At 33.4% G+C, this 22,654-nt stretch overlaps 1 long non-coding RNA gene and 1 pseudogene across 3 annotated transcripts in view; both read right to left on the bottom strand.

Moving 5' to 3' along the window:
- LOC116661514 overlaps nucleotides 1–612 on the bottom strand; it is a 35,930-nt gene extending 35,318 nt beyond the window's left edge. For all 3 annotated transcript variants that reach the window (XR_004317398.1, XR_004317399.1, XR_004317400.1), the window contains exon 1: nucleotides 535–612. This is a non-coding gene — a long non-coding RNA (uncharacterized LOC116661514). The remainder of the gene's footprint in view (nucleotides 1–534) is intronic.
- Nucleotides 596–22,654, bottom strand: part of LOC106730910 — a 56,564-nt pseudogene continuing 34,505 nt past the window's right edge.

The following is a 22,654-nucleotide window of genomic DNA, read 5'->3' as shown; positions in this document are numbered from 1 at the left end:
GAAGGTAATTAACCTATATTCTAATAGTTTAGTAACTTTCTGTAAAAATCAAGGACAGACTAGTATATGTAAATTTAAAAACAAATAACATTATTTAGGCAGTTTTAAATTCATGGTCTTTTAGTAAGCGTTCTTGAAACTCAGCACATAAACTTGATGAAATTAAATTTTTACACCATAAATTTTCTAAACAAGCCCAAATACTGGCAATAATAATGAAAATAAAACAAGTTGTAAGAGGGATAGAAACATCACTTTGCTTTTAAAATGTAAACTTTTAATTAATCTTCGGCTTTTTCTTTCTAGTACAGTTTTTTACTTGAAGATTTCATACCTCGATGTGTGTGTGTGTGTGTATGTGTGTGTTTGTGTGTCTGTTGAGGTTTTTGATGGGTTTTGAAACCATAGGTATGTTTCTTAGATTAAAACAAAAACAAAGTCCATAAATATACAGAAAACATATTTAATTATAAAATATCAATTTTAAAAATATGATTATCCCTATTGGGTATCAAACCTACAGTGACAACGTACATTCTTACAAATGGAGGCCAATTTTTGATCAAGCTGTAGAATAGTCTCCTCTTTTTCTGTTTCAGTCTTCATTTCCTAATTTGTTGAGGTCACATTCTAATGGAACTGTAGTCACAACCGTATTCTGATCTAGAAAGGGCACATCTGTGCCTGACGGTGGTGGTTTATACAAGAAGACTGCAAACCCAATGAAGAAAATGGTGATAACTTTACAGGTAACACCTAAATAAAAAAAAAAAATCATGCATTTGGACCTCTAATAATTATTACAAAAATTAATTCTCATTTAGAAATTCTTCGTGACTAGAAACTCATTACTTAAAGAGAAGTATATAGGCAATTATAGTTGTTTTGAATTTTTTAAATTTTAGTGATAAAGGTGATATTCTGCAATAGAACATTGTATACAATTCAATGAAGCAGTCTTTCTTTTCTAAACAATAAAAATGTAAATAATTCTTCTATTCTTGGTTATGATTGTACCTTCTTAACCAAGGAAAACAGCTTATAACATCCTTGAACCTGAATAATGAGTTGCAACATTTTCATGCCTTACGATGAAAAGCATTTCTAAAAATAAAAATGGCTTTGGAGTTCTTAGGAGAAAGCCTCTATGAGAATGTATCACATTCAGTACTCAATAAAATTTACTTTTAAGCATCAGTTGAAAATTTGAAACATTAAGATCCACTTTACATGATGTGATTTGTTTTCAAAGAACTATGATTTTCAAGTTAGCTCAGTTATTTGAAGAGAAAACTAGTCCTGGCCACAGTGCAAGAATCTATGCCAGTCAAGTAAATTAAATGACCTCACAATGTAGTGTTTACAGTAGCTAAATTGTGTGTTAATCATTAATATTTTACTCAAAATGTTTATGTGAAAACCAAGAATGCTCATTGAGCTAAGCATTTATAAGACCAATTACATAGGTACCATAGTTTATAAGACCAATTTATAAGACCAATTACATAGGTACCATAGTTACAATATTTTTGGAGTGTTTAAAGGTATACATGTTTTGGGGGGAAAATTCTCATATTCATCACAGAGTAGGTAAAGGAACAACTCATTATTTATATATATTTGGCCCCAAAAGTACAAACATAACCAATTAAGTAAATTTTTAATCATAAAAACACTAAATAAAAAATGTCTTTTAACAGGCAAAAGTGGTGGGAAGATTAATTTTTCCTATTCTAATCAATATTTACTCTCTTGTTTTTCTGGATTTATGTATTTATTTCTTCAGTGAATAATTTATTAGGCTGTCATTATAAATTCAGACACATATTCTGGGTTTAAACACATGTAGGAGGAAAAAAGCTATCTTGATACATGTGCCAAAATAATCGCAACCACAATCACAATGAAAATCACACATTATGTTAAATACACACACACACACACACACACACACACACACACACACACATCGTTGACCCCTGAACAACGCAAGGCTTTGGGGTGCCAGCACTCCATGCAGTCGAAAATCCTCATACGACTTTACAGTCTGCCCTCTGTACCTGCAGTTTCAGATTCACAGAGTCAACCAACCGAAGAATGGGTAGTACTTCTGTAGTATGTATTTATTGAAAAAAATCTGCATATAAGTCGACCTGTACAGTTCAAACCCAGGTTGTTCAAGGGTCAGCTCGGTGTGTGTGTGTTTTTGTCTAGAATTCTCTAGTTTTAAATATTCTAATTTCTTAGGTTTTTTTTTTAAATTTTAAATTTTATCACACTCCTACAAAAACTAGATGCATTGCTCTACTTCCTTAATCTTAAGTTTCAGGGATTGCTTAACCAAGACTACACAAAACAGACTACCAAAGGCAAAAAGGGTTAAACATCATGGCCAGGCTTTGTGAACCATAAAAAGGTTTTTCACGACGTGCCATAGAGCCAAAGAATACTTCCCTACCTCAGCTTTACGTGCTTTCCAAAGCCCAGGTGCCTAGATGACAATCAGTCCAGAGTTTCTCAGAATTGTCTTTTAGCTTTTGCTACACTTTCCAAAAAATGTTTGAGAGAAGTTGTTAAAAGAAAATCATATGATATGTGATGTGACGAAAGCTGAAATGTTACTCCCTTCTATTTTAGACTGAGCCTTTCAGACTCCAGGTAAGGTCTTTTATAACATGCTACGATCACTGATCTCTGCTTCACTATAGGACAGTCCAAATGCATGGACTGAACATTTCAAAACCTAAGTAACAATAAGATTTTTTTGTCGGTTGACATCATCAATTTATTCTAGAGTTATCAGGAAATCACCACTTACTTATGGCCACTAGCATATGGGCCATCTTGCTATTATTATAAATCCAGCAATCTCCTTTAATTCCACATTCGTTAACATCCCAGAGAATACGCGTGCTGTCTATTGTGATGCCAAATATAATGGGTCCAAGTATTGTGCCTACAAGAATTATATGTGAAATGTACATGGGTAAAAATTAGTTCATAGTTACAGATTTTTTATACATGGTTATGTATATATTTTATATAAATAAGAATAGGCATTAATCTATCCAAATGCAAATTAATCAGCTCATGCAAATAATAAGAATATTAAAAAACAGACAAAACAACCTAAAGTAATTGTACATTATATTCCTAATCAATTCAAAAATTATTTTAATAAAAATCTCTGGCATATAGTACATTAACATTTAGTTAAGTAAATATTTTAATTCACTGCTTTTCTAATTTAATGAATTTGTCTTTGAAATTAGCTATTGTACTTAAAAAAATCAAAATAAATTACTGATGCAGACTAAATCTGCTCAACTATAGTATATGCATAATGTGCATGTGCATGTAAACTAATGTGGGCGTGTGGATATACGTATACATGTACACACACACACTGACATGTCTGTGCATGGGAGTGCACATGTGTACACGCACACACACCCATCCATACAAACATGCCTGGAAGTGCTACTGTCTCAAACACACACACACCCTCCCCCAGATGAGGTCTTAAGGCAATCAAATTCCACACAGTTAAGGAGCTTCCAGTCGTTACAAAGCAAATACATAGTCTGAAGTGGTTTGTCTTAGATTTCAGCTACGTCCAGCCTGTTCTGCCATGACTGCAGCATGAAATAATCAAAAGGGTCCTGGACTGAGAGTAAGGAGAGTTTTCCTACTCTCATTTTCACCATTAATTGTGCAACTATGGGCAAATCTCTGAATCTCTCCTGTCCTTAATTTACTGAAAAATGGGAAAGTTGTTCTCTGGTACCACTAATGTTCCTGCTTTTGGTTTTTGTTTTTATAAATAATCTTAATATGTGTATAACTAAGTTTCTGTCTTATTATTTTTCCTACATCTGAAATCTTATAAAATTTTCTGCCCTAAATTATTTCTTCCATCAGCTCTTAACTAGAAACACTATCTAAAGCACAGTTTTTATTGAAATATTTAAACTCATTATTTTTCATTGCTAATGTAACATAATAATGTCCCAAATGTAGTTAAATGCAGAGAGGAAAAGGAATTACACTAGTTATAAATAAGATTTTAGCATAATTTATGTTGGTAATAGGTTTTATATGGATAGAAAAAAATCTATCTTTTGCTATGTTCTATTAGAATTGTTTTGATGATTGTAAGTTATATTTCAGATAAATATGATATACTTTTTAAGGGTACATTTGCAACAGAATTAGAAACAACAGTTAGCCAATCAGGTAGGTGAATACGTAAAGTTATTATTTCCCTATGTGATATATAAATAATACCATATCTTGAATATTAAAAAACAGCTTTCTGCAATGGCAATTATGTAGTTTTCTTCTGTAGTTAATTGTTTTCTTGGCACATACTGTATGTAAATAAGTCAACAACAGTAATGAACAAAACTAACCAATAGTTATCAAAAAATTAAGAAAAATGGCATACCTAATATTTGAAGAAACATACACTGTATTCCCAATGCTAGAGACTGTTGCTTATGATTAACACACCTGGGGATATTAAACACATATGAGACCAAAAAATGATTGTATAGTATATTTACTTTTTGAGCAAATTCACTTTTATACCAGCTTAGCACTTCCGGATTACAGTAAATATTATACACATGAAATAAATTATTTGTAACAGCTTACATACAGTTCAACTTTTCTGGAATTATAAGAGAATAAAAATTTTACCTGAACTAAACTACTACAAATAACACCAAAAGGAATCAAATGAATTTTAACAAATGTAATGGAGAAAGGAAAGTTATTAATAAGACTTCTTTTTGACTAGCCCTTAAGTTAAGTTACAAGTCACATGACTTAAGTTGCAAGCAAATAATTCTTACTCTCTTGCTAACTTTGAGCAGAAATCATACCTGTGAGTTAAGAGAACAAATTTGAGGCAGTGTGGAATAGTTGCTGATGCTCAATTTGGTTGAACACAAATTTTTTACATAATAACTGTCAAAGATGAATGAGATGTGACGTTGGCACATGAGAGTTAGATGGGAGAGAAAAGAGAACAAGTAGTGTTTAAAAAAAAAAGATGTAAGATCTTGTATATATTTTCCTGTGCTATACAGTATAATCTTGTTTATCTATTCTACAATTTTGAAATCCCCGTCTATCTCTTCCCACCCCCCGCCCCCTTGGCAACCACAAGTTTATATTCTATGTCTGTGAGTCTATTTCTGTTCTGTATTTATGCTTTGTTTGTTGTTTTTTTAGATTCCACATATGAGCGATCTCATATGGTATTTTTCTTTTTCTTTCTGGCTTACTTCACTTAGAATGACATTCTCCAGGAGCATCCATGTTGCTGCAAATGGCGTTATGTTGTCAGTTTTTATGTCTGAGTAATATTCCATTGTATAAATATACCACAACTTCTTTATCCAGTCATCTGTTGATGGATATTTAGGCTGTTTCCATGTCTTGGCTATTGTAAATAATGCTGCTATGAACATTGGGGTGCAGGTGTCATCTTGAAGTGGAATTTGACACAACATTGTAAAATGATTATAAATCAATAAAAAAATGTTTAAAAAAAACCCCCAAAGATGTAAGTAAAAGGTGACATGGATGTAATAGGTGTAATGTTAACAGACTGCTTAATGTTTTTATACAAAATCTCTAAAGTTTCCATTTCTCAAAAAGTTACGTGAAAAAGTAGTGAGAGAGTATCAGAAAACAACAATTGAAGAGGGAAAAGGCTAGTTTGTTAGGAAATCTTTAGAAAGGCTGATATTTTGAGAAGCAATGGAGAAGGAAGAACAAATGAAAGCACAAAACACCGTGAAGAGCCAGGTGACAGGCAGCATGTTTTACTGTTTACAGGAAAGTTTAATATCACAGTAATTATTGTATAAGGCAGAATAGAATGCAGGTCATTCTGATTCTGACACGTGTGGAATGCACCGTCACTCCCATCATACTCAAATACAATTGAGCACATCTCCAGCTTACAGCTGAAGACTCGCGAAAGAAGCAGAGAAACTAACATCGAGTTAAACTAACACCAAATAGGCAATGGTAAGACACTTTCACATACATGATCTTGTGTAAGCCTCACACATTTCAGGTTCAATAAGGCAGCTGTTCCAGTCCCATAGAACTAACGATCCTATATGGGCTGAACTGGTCTTGGAGCCAACAGTCAGTATAAACCCCAAATGAATCCCTAAGTCCATTTTCTTTTCACTCAACATGTTGCCTTAGGGATGGCAAATTTCATAATATAACACATATCTTAGGATGGACACAGTTATAGGAGTACTAGCCATAAAGGTAAACACAACTGTAGCAAAGAAAATGACAAGAAATACAGGCAAATTTGCACATCAAGTTGGACATTTTCCTGCTTTAGCTTCAAAAGCAAAACTTGATGGAGTAGGTGTTATTTCTATTTTCCTTTCAATACACGAACAGTTATAATATACCTAGAAATATTAGACATAAAAATACTGAAAGTGCTTATCTTCAAAATGTACTATCATTATAAGTTAGATGATTTCTAGACATGGCAAATACTCTTACACAGTCTTAAATCATACACGAGAAATAATTATGAGAAACAGTAATTACCCTTAAGAAATTAAGTAAGCAAAAACAAGGGGCTATATTTATGAAGTAGAATAATCTATATTTGACTTTTGTGTCCACTATTTTAACTTGTAACCTAGTACTGACTCATGGCTTATAAAACAAATTGACAAGAATATAACAATCAGATGATCTCACACATTCTAGACTGCTTTCAATAGACCATAACTGTTCAAAGATTTTTTCATGCTAATTTTCTTCTTTTCAATTATTAGGACACAAAGAGAAGCATGCATAATAACAATTTCACTATGCTAGTTTGAACACACTCTATAATTTTAATAAATGCCACAGTAAAATTAACTAATACGTCACACAACTTTTGGGGAAAAATACTACTTTAATTTAAACCTTTTTACTGTAATTTTCTGAATTTTCTTTTTGCTTTACCAAAAGCAAACTGTATGTCTCTTAAGATGACATATTTATGATAATCAAAAACTAGAAGTTATTAGATTATCCTGAAGGCTATTTTATACATAATATATTAACTATTTAATACATATATATATGCATGTATATGTATACATATAAATTAATAATATGAAATGTTGGAAAGTAACGTTTAAAAATTACAGTATTACTTTTTAAATTGAAGTGTAGTTGATTTACAATGTTGTGTTAGTTTCAGGTATACAGCAAATTGATTCAGTTATATATATTTTCAGATTCTTTTCCATTATAGGTTGTTATAAGATATTGAATATAGTTCCCTGTGCTGTACAGTAGGTCCTTGTTGTTTATCTGTTTTATATACAGCAGTGTGTATATGTTAATCCCAAACTCCTAATTTATCACCCCTCCTCAAAACAAGCATTACTTTTGTAGGAAAAGAATTCAGGTATTTGAAAGTTAGGCATAATCATTTTTTAAAGGCTTTTTATATCTCAATTCCATCCTTACTGCAAATCTTTTTATATGTTTAAGGCCTCAATAAAGTCATAGCAGAGCTAGAAAAGTCAAAGCAAAGCAGTGCTTTTATTGTTCCAAAGGCCAGAGACTGCTGGCACTGACTCAGGAAACCCAAACAGGCAGGTGACACCCCTATACTGAACTATTACATACTCAGCAATCAGATATATCAACTAATGAAGTAAGGTAGCCTTTAAAAATTTTAAGAAAAACTGAAAACAGTCATTTCTATCCTGATGAAATTATACTACTCTCTTACATTAAAAAAGTATACATTTGCCTACAGTATAGCTAGCTGTTAGTCAGCATCTGTTTTTGTAGTTTGGGTCACTGGTATGAACTACATTCTATTTCTGTGAATAAGTGTACGTAGGTGTTATTACATTTTATCAATGCATTTTGCCTGTCTGAAATATTCCATGAGAAAAAAAAAATCCTGTGAAAAAAATGAGTTGTTACATGGACTAGTTAGACATAAAAAAGCCAGGACAAATAGAAAATTTGGAAATCAAAATAACTTGCTTTGCCTAAACAATCCTTAGAAGACAATTTATTCTTTAAAATGGCAATGATAGTATTTTGGTGACAAACATAAGTAGCAGATTAACCATATCAAAACAGCCAACACCATTTCAAGTGTGTCTGGGAATTAGATTTTCATTTATTCATTTATTTATTTTGGTTTCCTTGCACGTGATGGTATTTGTGTCTGTACATTTTGTATGTGGGTAAAACCCTTCTAATAATTTAATTCCTTGTCATAATCTTCTAATTAGTTAGTCAATAACACTTATTGATTATATTTTATACACACAAAAAGTGCTACCTACTTACCTGCCTCTCAAAAGAGCAGTTTACCTTCTAGGTAGTTCAGATTCTATAATGTGTATCATGCTCGCTTTTGGAATTTGATTCTTTATAACTGATGCAAACAGCTACTTATCTCAACGTGTTTTGAAACTAAAGCAACCCCAGATGTCCACTAGTTTGAAGGTATGACAACCCTCAGTTTGGGGATCTTAAAAATCTTCTGATGCCTTTCAGTAAACTTTCATAGAAATTTTCAGTTTTATTTCAAGGATTAAAACTGCACATGTCAATCAGTTCTATTAAGTCTGCTATGATTCATCACAGACATTTTCTTCTGGCATATTTTTCAATGTTCTTAGATGACTATTTTAAAATCTATAAGCTAGGAAATATGAAAAGAAGTCTAGTGTTTCTCACATTCTGGTTTACCCCTAGCAGAAAGATCAAATCCTACATCTCTGTTGAGATAAATGTTTAATGTATTTATCACACATCATTAAAGATATGTATACATATGCAAAGACACATTTATGTGTGTACATATGAACATAGAAATGTGTATAATCACACACATACAGATATCCATGTTCTAAAAGAAATCTGAACTAATTTTACAGATTATTTCAATTAATTATTTCTATTTATTTATGTAAAAATCTTTTCTTTGCAATATTAAACTTTACATACGAAAAGGAATGCGGTTTCACTAGTCCATATTTCATATATCCAAGACCGTGCTGTTCTGTTGTATAATTCTTAGTATCTTTATTCATTATAGTCTCTTATATCATACTATATATTTCCTGCAGGTCTTTTTAAAGTTATCACATTATCTATTAATGCACAGCATAACCTAGTATCACAAACTACTAGTAATGTGAATATTATTTCTTCCCAAGGCTCTTAAACTTAGCTAAGATAGAATCTTTAGATTGTAGGTGTAGTACAATAAAATGTTACTGAATTCTCTTAACTATTTAATTGTATTAAAAAGAAATCATATTTAGGGAGACTAATAAACATTCTAATCCAGAACTAAAAGTAAATTTGTATTTGAGAATGAATTAGTGATTTGTATATTTTTAAATGTATCTATGGCTTATCAAATAAAAGCCACAAATATTTATTATATTTTTATTATATACACTGTACTTAATAAGAGTAAGAGAAGTCCCCTAACTTCAAAGGGCATAAAGTCTAGTTGAGAAAAAAAAAATGTAAAAACGTAAATAATATTTCACCACTATAACAGGAGTGATGTTATAAAGATGTATGTGAGGAACCGCCAAATTGATTTTTCAACAACAACTGATTCTGAGGTATAAAGAAAGAAGAATCTTTTTCAGTTGGGGTGGTCAGGGGCCTTTTTTTAAAAAATTAAGGTAAGACCACAACAAATCTTAAGCATCACTGTTGACCACAGGTGCAGTGTGTGCAGCAGATCTCTAGAGCTTACTCATTTTACTTGACTGAAACTTTACCCCTGGCTTCTGAACAGAGGAGGTGGGCCAGAACAGGGTGAACAGGTGCGGCATTACCCCATTAGAGGGATAAAGCAGCATCCATAAACACACACACATGCTGCCTCATTAGGGTAAAGGAGCCATACAAGTCACCTTCGGATGTGTTTTGGAAATGGAACTCGCACAACCTGCATAGCAGGGAGAGAAATACTGGACTCCATCTCCTCCACAGAGAGGGTAATAATAGGACCGCAGGCAGTGACAATTGGCTTTACAAGGGGCGGTCAGGTTCCCCAGTTCTCCTGTCCTGTCAACGAGAAATGAAAGACGGGTAAGATACCTATGTTATCACTTCTAATGAACAGTGCAGAAGCATTGCCGTGTCTTGCCATTCAGTCATTTACTCACTCACTCAACACATATTTAATTACTGAACAAATAAAACAAACAGAATGTCTGCCTTTTCACACACAGCTTCACTTCTTGTGGGAGAGACAGGCAGAGGAAAAAATAGTTACATAGCATAAATTCTGTCAGTCATTAAAAACAAATAGGCAGAGTAAACACATAAAGCAGTTTCTCATTTGGTACCAAATAATTCTTTTTAAAAAAATTTAATCAATTTATTTATTTATTTAGGGTAGGGCACGGGGGAGGGCTGGTTCTGTGGCCTGTAGGATTTTAGCAGCGTCCCTGGCCTCTACCCACTAGATGCTAGTAGCATCCCCGTAGGTGTGACAACCAAAATGGCTCCAGATATGGCCACATATCCCTGGGGTGTGGGCAAAATTTTAAACCTAGAATGATGAATAAAATTATGATGTTGAATTTACTCACTTTATCAACGGGGAAAACTGAGGCCCAGAGAGATTAATTTACTTTTCCTTCTTTGCCAAATATAATACTCCTGGTTCACAGGCTCAGTGTTGTTCCATGTTGCCTCTTAATGGAAGGCAACATCTTTTAAAATATAAAGGGATACCCTAGCCAAAGACACTTCTTCAATCCCTTGCTTATTTATTCATTCAACCAATACACCTTGAGCGAGTGCTAGGCCCTGTGCTAGGTATCAGGAATACAAAGCTGAGTAAGACAGTCGCTGTCCTCAAAGACTTCACTGTCTAGGAGTGGAGATGGACACAGAAAATTATACACGAATACGGTGAGTGTGGTTAGAGATGTTGATGAGGTGTATTTTATGACACGTAAAATAAGCCAAAGTTTGAATATGAGGGTCTGAAGGAGCTACTGCCTGAGATGAGTCTTAAAGGATGAGTACGAGTCAGCTGGATAAATGGGGGAGGTGACGGCTCCTTCAGAGAAGTAGGGAAAAGGCATAAAGGTGAGAAACAGCATTCTAAGTGGAGAAATGTGAATGATGTCTGAGGCAGAGACGGACAGGAAATGTAATCGGGAAAGAGTCAGGGACCAGAGTATTGAGGGCCTCATGGGCCTTCTTTAAAACCATGGGCTTTAACTTATTTTGAAAAGGTAATCAAGTATTTTTAGACTGAAAAGTGACATTGTAAAAGCGCATTTTAAAGAAATAATCCTAGGGGTTATACAGCGTTTGAATTTGAAGTAAGGGGACCAGTTATAACACACCAGGCAATAGGTTATGGTAATGTCTAGGAGAACTAAAAGAGAGCATCTGAGAAAAGAAAACAGATTTGAGAAATATTTTGGATGTAGAATCAGCTAGATCTGGTGTTTGGTTGACTAGTGTTTAACTTGGCATTTTGGTAGAGAAGAACTAGTTTTGGGGAAGAGAGAACGGGTATGGTTTTATACATATTGAGATTAAGAATCTCAAATGTGGTGAAGGAACCTGGCCTGGAGCCTGATACCTTAATGCGCATTTGCACACAGATGTAGCTGAAACCATGAGAATGATAAGCTCAACCATATAAGGAGCGTAGAGTGAGAAGAGGACAGAGAGGTCCTGGGAGTTCATTTATTTCATGAATACGTAATGAGCTCCAGTTACGTGCTGAACTCAAAGTGGTGGAAATATATCTAAAATAAATAAAGCGATAGAGGTAAATACAGAGGAAGGGAAGAAGGGAGGAAGAGCAAGCAAGGGAGAAGGAAGGGGGAAGGGAAGGTGCAGGGGGAGGGGAAGAGGGAGGAAGGAATAACATTCCTAATAGCCATGAAGCTAACCTGCTTACCCTGGGGATCAAAAACAGTAAATGAGTGATTTATCTAAATATTAGAGATAGCAATTTCTATGCTGCAAAATGATGATACTTAAGGAGTAGATGGAGAACAAGAAGCTCATGAAAGAAATAGATTAAAGAGAAGGACAGAAAACAAACTGGAAATAAATCAGTGGGGAGTTTGAAGGGAAAGGGTAGCAAAGAGTAAATTTTAAGTAATTTGTCACTCTGCCTGGAGTTTTTCCTTCTTTGAACATATTCCACAGGCTGCTGCTAGATTTCTTAATCAAGCACAATCCCATTCACAAAAGCAAGCATTATACTCTCTGCCCACAACCAGTTTACAATATGGATACCGAAATAAGATGGCAGAAGAACCATCCCAACAACTCCAGAAATAGCCTCTATACAGTAATTTTTAAATTAAATTTTCCAACATATAATTCTGTTACTGATAAATGATTACTGAGAACATGAAACTTTAGGACAGTATGATGGAAACTACAGTAGAAACAAAGAAATAGAGCATAGATTTCTTATTGTCAAGGGCCCATCACTTTAGTCTATATATTTTATAAAGATTTATTTCATGAGGTAAAGGGGAAACGATTATTTAGAAAATAGCCAAAACTTGTGAAGTTTACTAAATTTTCTTAATTTACTCATGTTATTCTAAAAATTTTTTAAAAATATATATTTAAATATATATTACTTGAATATAGACAAAATGTATTTTAAATATTAAAAAATACAAATATATGTATGTGCTTATACATACATATACGTACACATAAGAAACAAGTTTATCACAGATAGTAGAATTTTAACATTAATTAATTAGTTGTTATTCTATAATTATGCCTCTATAATAGGCGAAGAGTTCCCTAAATCTTCTGCAACTCTTTGATAGATATGCCTCTTTAAGGTGCTGTTTCAGATAAGCAATGAAATTCTAACTACAGGCCAGACAGAGAGAAAAAAAATATATGTGTACTTACTAAGTATAAAGTAAAACACAAATCACCATTGCCAATACTGATTACCAAAACAGACCAAAGATCCTATAGACTATTAAGGCAATATAAGGACAAATGCAAATTTTAATAACTAACAGAGCTCTAGAAATATACTTTGACAATCTCCTTTCAACCAAATTTAGTGTTGTGCTCATACTAAACATTTCATGACAAATTCATTTTAAATATTATAGTAAAAATATCTTCTGAAATAATCAGTATTATTGATCTTAAACTTTTAGTATATACTGTTAAACAGGGCTTTAAATGAACTTATTAATAAGCATAACTCATTAATTCAGAGTCACAAAAACTCTTTTTAACCACCCACTGTTACACAGCAAAGGGCAAAGATTCTGCACCGCTCTGCTAGAAACCCTGTATTCTCACACGCTCTCCTTTCTCCCACTCACTAAAGAGGCTTTTCTTAAGCTCCTTAGTCTGTTCTTTCCACGTACTTTTTCTCCTACATGGGTTTTTTGCATAAGGCTGTTATGTCTAAGCTGCCCATGATATGGACATTTAAATATGCAGAATACAGAGCTAAAATTAAGATTTTGGGGCCACAGCCTTCCATTGTGACTTTAAGCTTTACCTCTGTACTTATATCTGCACACATATACTCACACACATGCCGTGTATGTGAATGTGGCTATGTGTGTGTGTATATTCACTTTCAGTTCTTTTCCATTGCTAAGAATGTGTATGTAATTAAGCACTATTTCCATGTCACAGAGCTTGATATTTCTTGATGACCATCCACCACAAGCACCTCAAACTGACACTGTCCCACTTTCCTTCCCTTCTGATTATGGAGTCCCTGACCTGGAGCACCATCTCCCTCAGGAGCCTCAAACACCTCTATGGAAACAAAGCAGTACTGTGGGCTACACAACCCACTGCTGGGCAACACCCTCCTGCCTCATCCCCAGCTTGGAGTTAGGGTTTCAAAGCAAAACAGACAAGGCAAAGAAAGGTAATATGGTCAAACCAGTTATAGGTAGAAACATGTCTACAGGTCAGAACAACAAGTTGTTTATTTCTCTACAATATACATGCACTTCTAATGTAACTGCAATGATTAGTATCACCTAGTACTAGCTTCATTTTCATTTCTCTCCTAGTCTAACTCACCATAGGGAGTTTTAAAATTTAAATCAATAGAAACATATAATGTGAAAATTATTCTTAGGATGTTGAAACCATTATGGACAAAGATTCTGTAATATTAATCTTTGTATCCTTGAGCATAGTACTCAATACAGAATAGCTGTTTCTTACATGCTCTCTAAAAAAATACTCAACTTTTAATAGGATTTCAATTATTGAAACTAAAAATAAAAACTACATAGTCTTATATAGGAAAAAGCAGCCTTCCAGTTAATAAAAGAAGCCAAGGTCTCATCATTTTATTTAAGAAAGTACACACTTGGAAATATACACATAGTTTATTACTCTGATACTAATATCAAAAAGCAGTAAAATATATTTACCTGTTATATGATTCAGACACACCTGCAAATGGCTCATTTTCACATTTGGCATAAAGAAATACAAAACTCAGCGTAAGTGCAACTACGGATGTGAGCAAAGCAAACTTCATTATGTTTTTACACGTCATTTTGAGTTTTGAAACAAGGACACCACCTAAAATCTGACCAAGAGCAGCTCCAGGAACTAAAACAGCCCCTAATGAGAAAGAAGACACAGTGGGAAAACACACAAGTGTACTCAGTAACTTATATCAACAACTGGAAAGCATCAAAAACAAGTACCACTATGGTTTTAACACATGAAAGCATTCATGTGATTTAGAAACATATGAGTAAATAACTTATATCAAGTAAGAGATTAATACAATTAATGCTTTGAATGTTAAGATTAAGATATATTCTCTTCAACTCTACGTGTAGCCTCTGTACCTCTCAAGTCCATACAACAGATTGTCTAATGTCAGAAAATTGGGAGCTTTTATCAAACACAGTATAAAATTTAAACTTCTAGGAGTGGGCTATCAAAAATTATATGCTATTTTGATAAATATCCAATGTGGTCAAGTAAAATTATTAGGTTAAGTTAGAAAAAAGAAAATGTTTTACCTCCAAGGGTAGCTGCAGAGCTAGAAGACAATCCAAATTGATTTTCTATAAATTTAGGTAAAAATGTAGCAAATCCAGTAGTAACTAAGGCTTCTGAACAAGCTGATAGAACTAAGCACATAAAGACAGTATTCCTCCTCTAATTCTAAAGAAAAAATACAGTTCGCCAAATGAATAACTATGATTATACTGCAAAATTCAGCATTAGAAGGTAGGTAGCATGATGAAATAGCAAATCTTAAATGAATACAATATAATTATCTGTAAAATTTCAGCATTTCCTCTAGCACAAAGGTATAAATATTGATTATTAATAGCTTTATATACATACAATGTTGAGAACATTCATACACTGAGCACCTAGAGAATTGACAGATGACTGATCTACTGAATGTGCCTTGATCATATTCAAGGGACTAGGGAAAGGAGGTAAAAGCTCGATTGGAAAGTTCTCTTCCCCAGTCTTACTGTAAATCTCCATTCAATAAATCTACCCCTTATTTGATTTTTTTTATTGTGTTCTGAATTCCTATGTCCAACAAATGAAGAACAGACTGTGAGTAAAGATAAGAATGGTCTCTAAGTATTAAACTTGCAGTATTGTTCCATGAGTGAAGGACTCAGTAGTTAAGAACTTTGGATAGGTATACAGTTAAGCAATTTTAACTAAGAGTCTGTATTGCTGGAGTTCTCAGAATCTTATTAATCTATCAGAGGGGGAGTATAAAGATTCAGTTATTTTACTATATTTAACCATAAAGCGAAAACCATTAAGTGTAGTTCTGAAATATTCAGTGCAAAAAAATTTCATAAAACCGAATAAAGCACACACACACACACACACACACACACACACACACAGTAGAGTCACAAAAAGGCAAGATAAGAGATTTAGAAGTCAGAGCCAGATGATCTAACATAAGAATAACAATACTGAGAAAAGGAAAAGGTAATTAACGAAAACATGCAGTAATTTTAAAAAATAATGTGTAGAAAATATTTAAGTTTTCAGATTAAATTAACTTTTCAGAAAAAGATACTGGACTCCTAGCAAGGATTAGTGAAAAAAGATACATATTTAGGAATATCCTAGTAAATTTCCTGAAATCAAAGATAAATTGAAAAATTTTACAAATTTGCAGATAGAAAGAATAAGAATCACATTAACATGGAGCTTCTCAACTGCAACCTATTTAACTAGGAAAGAGCAAAACAACACCTACAGACTACTGGAACTAAAGGAGTATGATCTAAAAGTATTCATCCAGTCAGAAATATCATCTTGACACCCAAGGGTACTTAGATACCATCCTATCTGAGAAAAACCAGCAATAAAATGTTATATACACAGAAATCTGAATCAGAATTGAGATCTCAAAGCATAAGAACATGAGGATAAAAAAAGCTACGGTGAGTAACGACTCTCGATGGTTTTATATGTACACACACACACATACATACATATATATATAAGAATTTATAAGATAAATTAAATAGAAATACATGAAACAGAACTGCTCTAAAAGAAAACAACAATACTTGAAATTTAAAATTATGAACAATATTCACAAAACACAAGAATGTGCCTGTAGGGGAAAGGAGGAAGGAGAGTTACAAGGTGGGATGAATGGAGTAAAAACAATTTAAGGCTTTCATGTGAGATGCAAAAAAGTCATGAAAAGTAAATGATTTCAAATCTTGAAAGGTAAAATTATAAACTCCTTTATGTACAAAACTTTTATGATGCTAAATAGAAAGAATACTTTTCTGCTGAGTTCAATAAAATAGACCATAACACTTTTGTTTCTTTAACCTCAAATTCAAAACAAGTAACCACTAAGAAACACTTCTTCCACAAGGGAAAAAATACTATTTTAGCATTCCCAAAAATATATTTACAATTCAGTGATAACTGGTCAATCCATTACATACGGGAAATGGCGTGGAATAATGGGCTGCAGTGCTAATGAAGAACCCCTGAATATTGATATTGCCTATAAAGTAACTCAGGTTCTTCCAACCATTCTACTGTGGAATAGTTTTCATTTACTCAAAGCATAATAAAATTAAATCTGAAGAGGTTTTTATAAGAGCTAGAACTATATTAAATAAGCAAATAAGAGTAAATTATGAGAATATTTGTGTGTATGTATATATGTGTTAATTTATTTGTAATACATACATATCTCTACATATGTATGTGTGCATGGTGTGTGTGTGCAGTGCTATTTTACCTTTAGAACAGCTGGAAAATCTTTAAAACTTTGTCCAAAATTCCCATCTGTATTTTGTAAGGAATTACTCTGATGAGTCTGGGAAGTTTTTCCATCTTGAATTTCTGCCGTACCTTAAAAAATGGTACACTTCATTTACTCACTCAATCACTTCATTCTTCATTTTGAAAAATGCTGGCTTTATTTGACACATATTTATACAAGTATATAAATTCCATGACACAAGAAACCAGTTCCTCTTTTTGTCAACAAGTTTGTATGAATATCTACGACTGTAATCTGGCTGTTTTAAGAGCTAGTATTATTACTACTAGCTAAGGAAGTTCCAACCAGTCTAAAAATTAAGACAATTTATGCTAATCACATATGTGTTCTCTTTATTTACACTCTCTCTAAATGTTTCTTCCTTTCAAATGGTTCTTTATCATCTTTTATGTAATAAATAAAGTATGTTTAAAGCTTTTTTTCTTTTACTCTAATTCTAACATGCTTTACAGATAAAATAATGTTTACTATCATGTACTTTAATGTTTAATAATGGTACTGTGAATACATCTGAGAAAGTAGTCAATATGTGGAATTCTAAATTGGAGGGTCCAGGACAGAAAGAAATCAATGAGTCTATGTACCTCTACTCTGCCTATTTTTCTTTGCCCACCTCCAAAAGTTAATCATCTATTGTGTTGCATATAACAACACAAATAACTAAATGCCTTCAGCCTAGAAAAAAATATTTCTATAGATATGTATTTGAACCACATGACTACGTAGAAGTAAAAATCTCACAGAGATAGGAATGGATATTCTTTTCTATGAACCTTTTCTTTTTGGACAGATTGTTAATTCTGAAATTTGGTAAAAAAAAAAATAAGTATACTACAGCATGACTTTGGTGACAATTGAAGAAAAAGTACTTGTACTATCCTTAACAAATAATTAGCATTAATAAAAGCAGATTGGCTCTTGAAGTTACTGAATATACACTAATAGTTTAAAAGACACTGTATCTTTCATGAACATAAAGCAAGATTCCAGATAACACATAAAATACCAATATAGTAAGTATTTAATAAAAAAGTGAATATGTACAGTTTCACTGGGTGTTAACTGAGAAGAAAGAAAAAAACATGAACATTAAGTTTGCTACCCAGTATTTTCTAAAATAAAGACAGCTATTCAAAAGTTTGCATAGGCAGACAACTGAGATTCTATAAAATAAACAGTGAATATTCTAGGGTTCTTATTAAACATATAGAAAGCAACACTTCGCCTAGACTTGGAATAAAACTTGTTTTAAAGAAAACATTTTTACCTGGTAAATGCTTTGGAAAGCAAGAATAAGGTATTATCAAAGACCAAGTAAGGAACCAAGACATAAGAAGCCCAATTCACCACGCCCCCAACCATCGTGGGTCATCCTCAGTGACGTCAGTGCTGTGACAGAAAAACAAGAGGCAAACGTCAACTCTATCTTGTCATTAAACTAATTATATAATTTATAACTCAAATGCATATGTAGGGAAACATTATTATAATATCCAACATTTTAAGTGGAGTCGTTGTGCTAAATCACAACAGATAGCAGGCATAAATGAGAGCCCTAAGAACAAGGGTTTACAGAGTATTCCAAAGGGCAAATATGACACGTGCAGTGTAAAGGTTTGCACTCTCTCCCCAGCTGACTTGCTGCAAGACAAGATCTCACAGAGAACTAGAAAGTGGGCAAGAGTTTACATTAATGGTTTGCTTTGAAGAAACAGACTTTGTCCAGATCCAGGTTTTAAATCAGCTGCCATAGTCCAAAATAAAGTATGCCTTTGGAGTGTGCACAGAGTGGAAAAGGCTTCTCATTTCACGTTCTTCCATAAGAATTGTAGCTAATATAGTCATCATATTGTACATCTCATCCCCAGTACTTATTTATTTTATAAGTGGAAGTTTGTATATTCGACGGCCTTCACTGAATTCCCCCACCCTCAACCCCTGCCCCTGATCAACACGAATCTGGCCAGCACTGAAACAGATCTAGGGGCACTTCTGCCTATATCTTACTGACAAAAACTCGGTCCTATGCCTAGATGCAAGGGGAGCACGGTATGTAGCTGTGCTGTGTGCCCAGGAGGAAAATAAAACAATTTGGTAAATACAGCATTGTATCTGCCACAAATATTACGAGTACTTTGTGTAACAGCATCAGGATCCACAGGTTTAAAAAAATGCTAAAAACCAACTTAAATCAAAATGACAAAATAATAAAGATCTGACTGAACATCAGCTAGTTAAAATATGAATCGAATGGGCATGAATTTGAGACATTAACTGATGTTCTCTCTGCACCATTCAGACTATCCTGAAATAATCATATTCAGTCTTAATTGTTGCACCAGGAGAACCACTGACTAATGGGAGCAGGCCTAAGGGTAATAGAACTAAGACGGAAAGAAAAACTGAATTTTTTCACATTATAATTAGTTAAAAGAACTAGGAAAGTTTATCCTGAAGGAACGAAATAGGGATAAAAAGAGAGCTGTTATCAAATATTTGAGTGAGGGCATCATTTGAAACAGAAATCATACTTATTTTTTTATGATTCTTGAGATTAGTATAAGGACCTTTAGAAGGAAAACGTGAGTTCAAAATAAAGAAAATCCTTTATAAATAATTGGAGCAATGGTTCCCAAAATGTGATTGAGGAACCTCAAGGACAATCTGAGATCTTATCAAGGAATCTGCAAGTTCACAACTTTATTTAAAATAATACTAGGATGTTACTTGCCTTTTAGATTCTCATTTTCTTACCAGTAAACAGTGAAGTTCTCCAGAGGCTACTTGTCATGTCAAATCACAAAAAAAGAAGATGTAAGAACCCCTTATAGAGCAAGACATTAAAGAGATTTGAAAAAAGATAAAAACCATTTTATTTTTCTCACTATAAGTTTTGAAAATATAATTGTTTCAACTTTATTGAGGTATGATTGACAAATAAAAATTTTATATACTTAGGGTGTACACATATTTTAATATATGTATACACTGTGAAATGATTACCACAATCAAGCTAACATACCCATCACCTCACAGTTACCTTTGTGCCTGTGTGCATGCGTGCGTGAGTGTGTGTGTGTGGTGTGAGAACACTTCAGGTCTATTCTCTTAGCAAATTTCAGGCGTACAGTGCATTATTATTAACTGTAGTCACTATGCTGTACATTAGGTCTCCAGGACTTCTTCATCTTAAAACTGAAAAAGCCAACTTCTCCTCTTTTCCTCCCACCTTCTCCAGTCCCTAGTAGCCACCATTCTACTCTCTGTCACCATGAATTGAACTTTTTAAAAAATTCCACATATAATTGAGATCATGCAGTAGTCATCTTTCAGTGTCTAGTTCATAATTACCAAAAACTTTAAATGTTTGTTAATATCTAATGGGCTTATTATCGTTATTTAAAATGAACTAATTATTTAAATACCTTATTTTAATTTCTAATATAAGTCAGTAGATTGCAGATCTGTTAATCTGTATCTATCAATAGGTATAGCTCTTTGTAATGCTCAGTAAGTTCTAACAGTATAAATGGATTGTGAGACAAAAAAGTTTAAGACCTATTGAATTAGAGCTATACGAAATGAGATAGATTGCCTCAGTAGATAATAAATTCTCTTTCAGTGGAGGAGCTAGCTGGTCAGTTTTTAGGGATATTGTGGGAAGCATTCAAACTACAGAGATTTGGGTTAGACAACCACTGAACACTTTTCCAAATCTGAAATTTAATGAGGCTAAAGCTCTGTAACCTATTAATTTCATAAAATAGATAGGAATATAAACTTGATTAAAATTTATTTTGTCTAACGTCTGTTTAGTGTCAAAGGCATAATTAGAATTCTGGTGTCTTTCTCCTAGACCACTTTTATCATTCCCCCAATCCTATTCCCATAGCTAACAACCTTGTGTTTACTTCCAGGCCTTGGCCAGACAAATAAATGGACTGTGTTCTATTCTAACCAGAACCATTCATGAGCTCACTGGCTAAGATGTTTGTTGACTTTCTTAGCACTCCTTGACTGAATAGACAGTAAATCTCTTGGACTTCTCACGTACTGTTTACCCTGACTCTTGTTTTCTATTTATGCCTAAGGCATTCAAAGTACAGGTTAGCAAAGAAAGACAGATTGAATTCTGATATGTGGGTGGGAAGAGAACAAGAAAGAAATCAGGTGATGATATTACCTAGTTTTTGGGTCATTCATGGTGTGGTATGAGTCATAAAACACTAAAGCACAAACAATTGTACACCAACAAATACTTTCCCAAATAATGGACCTGAACATAAAAGGTATCTCAGATGAATGCCATGCAACATTTTCTGAAGGAATTGTAATAAATCAGTAAGTATGGCATGCTCTGAGTATGAAGATACTGCAGGCACAAACAAGTTAGGTACTCTCACGTAGGTGTCATAATATTCAAGCATTATTGTTGGGGTCAAAATTTTGGGTCAATTACATATTCCTTTATAATGTCCACGGTTCAGAAAGTTGTACCTATATTTCATTGCCAAAATGAAAAAGTCAAGAGTAAAGGCAAAAATCCTAAGGTGAAATTCAAGCAGTAAAATAAAATTGCCCAGGGGATACTTGCAGTGACACCAGACAGCAGAGGCTGATCTGAAAAATAGTTTCCCACTAATCAGTAGATATGACTTCATGGTTATCCCAAACTTAAATGGTCAAGATAATTCCAGTAGTCACCAAATAGTTATGAAATATTATCTGAATATGTAAAGAGAAAGTGGTCTGAATATTATGATCTCTGGTCCTCATATGGTAGGTATGGAAATGTCTTCTTTTGAATCCTAGAAAACTAAAGGCCAGTATACCATTTTAAATGTTTTGATAATAGATTTGACTAGAGAGAGCTGGCATTGCCATGCTTTTCACTCACATACACAGAACTTTCTTGCATCATTCTGCAAGTTTTCTGTAATTTACAATTAGACAAAAATTTATTAAAATAAGATCTTATCATTACCGTCATAAAACACGCCAATGCTTTCCATCATACTTAGGACAAAATAACATCCCTCCTATGTCCTACAAGGTTCTAGAGACTTTAGCCCCTGCCTATCTCTTCAACATTAACTTATAACACTTTACCCCTTGCTCAGTATACTTTAGTTGTAAGTTTCTCCTATGTCCTTCACATGGCAAATCTTCTCTGCCTTGTTGTCCTTGAAGTTGCTAATCTCTTCCCAAAATATTACTTTCCAGGATCTTGTAAAGCTGATGTTTTCTCAAAATTCAATCTTAACATAAGTGTCATCTCAAGTAGGCTTTTTCTGGCTTGATTGA

This window comes from Camelus ferus, chromosome 35, assembly GCF_009834535.1.
Source record: "Camelus ferus isolate YT-003-E chromosome 35, BCGSAC_Cfer_1.0, whole genome shotgun sequence".
Classification (NCBI taxonomy): Eukaryota; Metazoa; Chordata; class Mammalia; order Artiodactyla; family Camelidae; genus Camelus; species Camelus ferus.
The sequence above is the reverse complement of the archived record's forward strand: the minus strand, read 5'-3'. Positions and strand labels throughout refer to the sequence as shown.